Source organism: Nannobrachium achirus, assembly GCF_963921795.1.
Source record: "Nannobrachium achirus genome assembly, chromosome: 4".
Taxonomy (NCBI): domain Eukaryota; kingdom Metazoa; phylum Chordata; class Actinopteri; order Myctophiformes; family Myctophidae; genus Nannobrachium; species Nannobrachium achirus.
This window is the reverse complement of record NC_137813.1, coordinates 69,347,653-69,354,885: the sequence shown is the minus strand read 5'-3', so window position 1 is coordinate 69,354,885 and position 7,233 is coordinate 69,347,653. Positions and strand designations below refer to the sequence as shown.

General features: G+C 41.3%; 1 long non-coding RNA gene across 1 annotated transcript; it reads right to left on the bottom strand.

Annotated features, from left to right (window-relative positions):
* Positions 1 to 1,390: 1,390 nt before the first annotated feature.
* On the bottom strand, positions 1,391 to 3,341 carry LOC308283588. Its single transcript, XR_013961939.1, has 3 exons — positions 3,272 to 3,341; positions 2,395 to 2,586; positions 1,391 to 2,072 (listed from the first exon to the last, which is right to left on the bottom strand). It is a non-coding gene; the product is annotated as an uncharacterized lncRNA (long non-coding RNA).
* Between the last annotated feature and the right edge of the window lie 3,892 nt (positions 3,342 to 7,233).

The following is a 7,233-nucleotide window of genomic DNA, read 5'->3' as shown; positions in this document are numbered from 1 at the left end:
AGACGGACTTTTGTTTTAGCTTGCGCTGATCGTGGAAATAATTTAAAAGGAGGCACATGCCGTGAATAATCAACATATTCTCACCTTCAAAGCGTCAGACAACTGATGAGAATGGACTGGAGTAATGCCTGCATTCATGCGTATGTCTCCATTATGCTTGAAATCATTTGATATTGGCATTTGATATCCAAACTTTGACAAAGAGAAGAGGCAGCGCGTCGCGTCAGATATGCTCCTTTAACAAGATGATCGAGGGCTGCATCTCGTTATTGATAATGAGCACCTGATCGATCCAGCTTATTGAGCCGGTGGAAAGCTATATGAACAAATTCAGAACATAACTGGTATCTTTTGCAACTGTGAGTTCGTGGCTGACCAGTGACCACCATCTATGAAGATGACATTTGACAAGAGTAACAAATAGCCTATCATTAAAACAACCATTCATAAATCATTAGGGCTCCATCCCTAACAAGACAGCCGAGCTTAACATGTCGTGAATGCGCTGATAAATAGGGATATTCTACAGAGAGCACCATGCTGCCACGGGATTCTCTCATAGCAAGGACAGGAGGAGGAGGCGAGGAGCACAAGGTGACGTAAGCATGCAAGCACTTCTCCGTTTACGGTGTCCACATTGTAAAAGAAATACGCCCGGGTAACAAAAATGCTCTGCAGCCGGAGTTTTGGAAACTATTCGGCTAGTACTCCGTTTGCATGCGTCTGCATGTGGACACCCATGGGCGTTCGTGGCTTTACCCCCCCGGGGATTAAAAATACGTTGTCGTCTGGATAGGGCCTCATTTGAAGATCATTTTAAGTCTCATTTATTGCTCCTAAGCTACTCATTTGTTTCTCCTTTGTTTCTCCTTTGAGTTTCATTTGAAGATCATTTTAAGTCTCATTTATTGCTCTTAAAATTCCTTAGGATCAATAGGTGAGATCTCACTTGGATCCATTAATGAGCAATAATTGAGTAGCTTCATTTGAGATGATAGGAGCGATAAATGAGACCTAGGTGAGAGCTCTATAATGGCTATAAATGAGACCTAGGTGAGAGCTCTAATGGCTATATACTTTGAGCCATTAATGAGCAATAATTGTGATTTAATTTTCCAGAACCTTCTTCTCACTTGGAGCTGTAAATGAGATACAGTATACATGCAGATATTGATATAAAAACAATAATTTCCTTCAATAAAACTTTATTTTCTGTAGGGTGGCTGAGGATGAAGTGCTTTTAACAGTACGATAAATTTTAGTTATACAACCCAAACTACGTCCAAAGTGGTCTTTATTCCAATTAAAATAAAAACAAACTTGAACATGAATGCAGTGCCAAACAAGAAAAAGTAACTCTAATCAAATGTGTCCAAAATAGTCACTGCTACATAAGTGTCTCACCGTTAAGTCAAACACATGCAATAAAACACATGCAATAATACTTCACTACTTACAAGCGCAGAGCTTAAAAGTTGACTTGAGAGTGCAAAGTGTCCATTGGTCAGTGCAAAAAGCAGAAGTGACATGTGCTCCCAGCTAAACCGGACAAGAACAAACAGTAACAACTATTCCAGTTACAAGTTAAGTTGTCCTTACCAAACGACCGTTGTGTCTCATTGTATAACGTGAGAACAACATTCACAAAGGACTATCCCAGTCTCTCCCATGAATCTATCGGTTCCTCTGTCTCTTACTCCAGTATCCGAGTATCTCAAGGTGGAGGGGGTGGGAGGAGTTCAAGATTGTATCCAGTTTCCTGAACCCTGGCCAATTCCTCCACCCCTGCAAGGAGAACCCAAAAACAGAGTCCTTCCTCACCAGTCTGTTGAGGTTGAAGGTGTCACCCACTCTGTTGTTCCCGCAGCACGTTATTCCAGAAAAGAAAACTTGCCATAAGAGATTGGTAGAACATCTGTAGCATCCTGTTGCACTCGCCAAACGATCTCAGTCTTCTCAGGAAGAACAGCCCGCTCTTTCCCTCGCTGTGAATCACCTCGGCGTTGTCCAACCAGTCTTGATGCTTTCCACGGACACTGCCTTCCATCCAGCTTCGGTGCCATACCGTAAGACTGCAGACAGAGAAGATGTAATGAGCTAAGCACATTCAACATGTTTTCCCCACGTTCGATCCTTCACTCAGTCAGTAGGAGAAAAAATAAAAATAAAAAGTATTGGCTCTGCACAGACTCTGAGACACAGCATAGCCACATACATGGCCAATATGGCTCAGAGAGACTGTCCCACCACTGCAACATCATGTTGTTGGCTGCATTTCTTTACCATCTACTGCACAATGTATCAGACACACATTTCCCATATATAACAAATCCATTGGTTACATCATATATCTGAATATACTTTACAAAACCCACAAGTGTGAGGTAAACTTACTTTGAATTGCTTCCACTTTGGTGGGGTACAGCATATGTTTGCACTCGAGCTCTATGCCTCCCTGTGACTACTGCACCCTTCCAGTTCTTCAGTCATGAAGAATTTGTCAAACAGCTGGTGGAACAGGTGACTGTAGTCCTCCTTAGCACTGTGCTGAATGGCTGCCAGTTCCGAGGACACAGAGTCCACAGCCTGTGAATAGAGATGCCATGATTAACACATTTCACAATGTTTCTGTTCTTCAAGTGGACCACGGAAACAGACCACTGTGAGACCTTCACTTCCTAGTCTCGCGTAGCCAGACAACTATTCCACAATCTCTGAATGCTATATAGAGTCTGGAACAGCAGCTCCCGAACGGCGAGTATCGGAAACGGGCATTACCGTTCAATAAAATATATTTTAATTTTAAAATGTCATTTCTGCTAAGCAGCAAGCTAAACATGCTTATAAGATTTTTATTTATATAATGATAAATGTGTGTGATGTGAGACGGAAACGGAAGTGACGAGGGGGCTCCACTTCCGCTTCATCTCCGCACTCATCATTTCTTCCCCGGTCTGCCAGACTGTATGCTGGGAGCATTTGACCAAATTGCGGAGGCAACCGTCTGGCCACGCGAGACTATTCACTTCCTAACTCTAGCAGATCACAAAACGTAGTATGGGATATAGTTAAGATAGTTAATATTCTCACTGTAGTGTGAAATGTATGTTGAACATACAAACAAGTGTGAGGTCGCTGTGAAGCATCTGTAGTGTCGTGAAAAATAAATAAATGAATGCATACCAAAACATTTGTGGAACCTAGATTTTTACTCAGAGACAGACTAATCGTACCATCAAAAATGTAAAATCCATAATTAATTTATACATACCTGGATAGCTCTTGCACCCCAACAGCCAACACCTTGGATCCGCTCGTCTCAATGTCCCCAACCATCTCAACAAGCCCCTGTAGATCTGGCAGGTGCTCAATGCCTGGAATGAAGCGCAAAAACATGTTTCTAGTGCGTATTTGTAAAACCATGACTCCCTAATTGGGAGATAAGTGACCATCTGGCCACGCTGGTGAATGCTACTATGCCTAAACCTAACCCTAATCTTAACGTCAGTAAAACTATGCCTAAACCTAACCTTAAAGGAATAGTTCACCCCCAAAATGACTTTTTTTCTATTGATTACTCACGCTATGGAGACTTAACTTTAAGTTCAACAATTGTTTTTGTATTGGTCGCATTCCTAAGAAACACATTTTATTATAGTGAATTTACCTCCCATTGATTCTGGATGGGGACCCAAATGTATTCGGGTCCCCGAATCAATGGGGGGTAGATTTATTTTTATAAATTTTTGTCTTAGCAATGCAACAAAAGCAAGGGATCCTAACCTCAGTAAAACTATGCCATTGATGCCATTAATGTTGTTTGCAAAAAGCAACCTCGTGGTGGCGCTAGAAGAGGGCATGTGAGAAATCAGGGGCGGAGGAGCTTTTCATAGTAACTTGCGAACTCTCCATCTCTCCAGTAAACAGAAAATGCTTTTTCAAGTTGGGATACCAGTAAGACTCCCTAGTCGAGAGATAAGTGACCGTAAGGTCAGCAGTGTCCAAAAATGTGTTTGAAAAAATTGGCCTGATAGTGGCGCTAAATGGGACAGATCCATGTTGATGACATGAGTCTAGATATACTGTGTACCGCTTTGCGTGATTTTAGGGCAGAATCTGTAGGAGCAGTGTCCAGAAATGTGTTTGAAAAAATCAGCTTGATTGTGGCGCTAGAGAGAAATGAGGGGTGAAGTTGTGGTATGACTGTACGGCTTTGCGTGATTTTAGGGCAAATTCTGTTAGGAGTAGTGTCCAAAAATGTGTTTTGCAAGAATGGGCCTCATGGTGGTGCTAGAAGATTGAGAAATGGGTGGAGGTTGTGGTTTGGCAGCCAAGGGGTGTGTGTGCAAAGTTTGGTATGTATAGGGGCAACGGTGGCAGAGATATGAGTAGAGGAAAAGTGTTAAGTGATGTCACGTGACGTCTGTGACTGACTGACAGACAGACTGTGGAGGTAGTAACGGCGACTTGACGGTCGCAACCAATATTTGTCCAATCATCACAGAACTCACACAGGGCACGTGGATTAAGTAAAGTTTCAAGTGAGACAAAGAAAGTAGCTGACATAATTGACAACTGCAACACTATCAAATTGAAGTTTACAAAAAAAGAAAAAACATGTGAATCAACTTACTGATACTGGAAATTACATTCTTCATCTTCTGGAGCTGAGGCTGTAACTTCAGGACCTCAGACGGGCAGGATTCAAAAAGCTCCCCCATCCTTCACCACCACCAAAAAAAGAAAGAAAGAAAATAAAACTCATTAAGTATACCTGGTTGTCAGGTGGGTGGACTGGTGACCAAGCTGAAGTTAGCCACCCACAGTGTTGCTGTATGGTAAAAAGTGTAGGGGATGATTTTATGTAATTAATGTGTGTATTTCAATTGGGCCTTTTTAACTCAGAGGCTTTCAGGAAGAAACCAAAGATACACAGGGCGGGAAGACATGTGCATATTTTAACCTCACCTGAGGGTCTATTAGAGTAATGTTAACTCTATAGACACATACAAGACATATTACCAGTAAGACTCCCTAAAACCGGGAGATAAGCGACCGTCAGGTTGCATGCACAAACTTTAGTAGGCAATGGTAACCAATCAGGAGGGAATATGGGAAATGGGACAGATTCATGTTGATGACATGAGTCTAGATATACTGTGTACCGCTTTGCGTGATTTTAGGGCAGAATCTGTAGGAGCAGTGTCCAGAAATGTGTTTGAAAAAAATCAGCCTGATTGTGGCGCTAGAGAGAAATGAGGGGAGAAGTTGTGCTATGACTGTACGGCTTTGCGTGATTTTAGGGCAAATTCTGTTAGGAGTAGTGTCCAAAAATTTGTTTTGCAAGAATGGGCCTCATGGTGGTGCTAGAAGAGTGAGAAATGGGTGGAGGTTGTGGTTTGGCAGCCAAGGGGTGTGTGTGCAATGTTTGGCATGTATAGGGGCAACAGTGGCGGAGATATGAGTAGAGGAAAAGTGTTAAGTGATGTCACGTGACGTCTGTGACTGACTGACAGACAGACTGTGGAGGTAGTAACTGCGACTTGACGGTCGCAACCAATATTTGTCCAATCATCACAGAACTCACACAGGGCACGTGGATTAAGTAAAGTTTCAAGTGAGACAAAGAAAGTAGCTGACATAATTGACAACTGCAACACTATCAAATTGAAGTTACATTACAAAAAAAGAAAAAAAAAACATGTGTGAATCAACTTACTGATACTGGAAATTACATTCTTCATCTTCTGGAGCTGAGGCTGTAACTTCAGGACCTTAGACGGGCAGGATTCCCAAGGCTCCCCCATCCTTCACCACCACCAAAAAAATAAAGAAAATAAAACTCATTAAGTATACCTGGTTGTCAGGTGGTTGGACACACCAAGCTGAAGTTAGCCACCCACAGTGTTGCTGTATGGTAAAAAAAAAAGTGTAGGCTCAGTGCCTCTACCCACACACACTCATTGTAACTTCAAACTCCATTTTAACCACGAAAGATTATTTAAAAACACCCATTATTTTTTTCTGGTGACTCATACTACCCTCCTAATACGTGAGCAGGACGTGATTTTTCCATAACGTTTTTCATTTATTTTTTATATGTTTTTATTGTATTTAATCTTTTCCATTTTCCCAAATAATTACAATGAGTATGTGTGGGGAGAGGCCCTGAGCCTGGAGGGCCTGGTAACATTTACATCAAATATCTAAATACTGAATGAAGAAAATTAAAAACTGTTCAGGGTGTTCATACAAGCCTGATTAGACCATACAATGACAAAAAGTTTTTTTGAAAGTGGAATATCCCTTTAATCAATCACAGCACCCCATATTTTAAATTGACAGTTTAGAAGTGTGCAGATACGCTGGATACACTTATTCTGTTTCTATAGAGTAGGCTACTGCTGCACCAAGTAATCATCATGGACCCCCATATTGGATTCATGTTGATGTTTTATTTTCTGAATTTTAACCTTCAATACTTAAACTTTTTCCCCTGTACACCAAACCCCTTAGACGAAAATAACTGACATGTTGTGACCTTCTAGATCGGCTATTTTTTTTAGAACAGGTGTTAAACAATTTTAATTTGTGCCAGGTGTGGCAGATTGTAATTAGCACTACAGCATAGTTTGTTCACTTCAGTTTGGTCTTTGGGCACAGACAGATGTATTTTTTTGTCTGTTTGTTCGACAAAGCATTGTATGTGAGTATGTTATCTTTACCTGTGCCTTTGAACACCTCGCATTCATTTTCTGTGCATTAGGGGTGCATTAGCTGAAAATAGCAGATCTAGCAGCACAACAAGATAAGCTTGTGCTCAAGCTCAAGCTATGAAAAGGTTTAAACTGCAACACAATCTTTTTTAGCCAATATGTACTGGGGACTGGGGGGTCCCTTCATCTCTCAGCTAGTGGTTCTTGGACTAAAAATCGTTAAAGACCACTGAGCCAACTAATCACAGATCATAATTTCTATATAATCAGGGGTGTCGCACAATTATGAGCCCTGGATACAATGATTCACTCAGTTTGTGCTTAACTATTGAAAAATAGCAGATATACAAGCTCACAGCACGCGCTGCAAGCTTGTAGATCTGCATTTTTTGAAAAATCATAAAAATGTGTGCCTTTGAATATTTTCTATGTCAGTGGTGCTCAAACCTTTTCATGTGAAGGACCCCCAAAATTATATGTATTTGGCCACGGACCCCCATCTCAAAATATTTTGTTT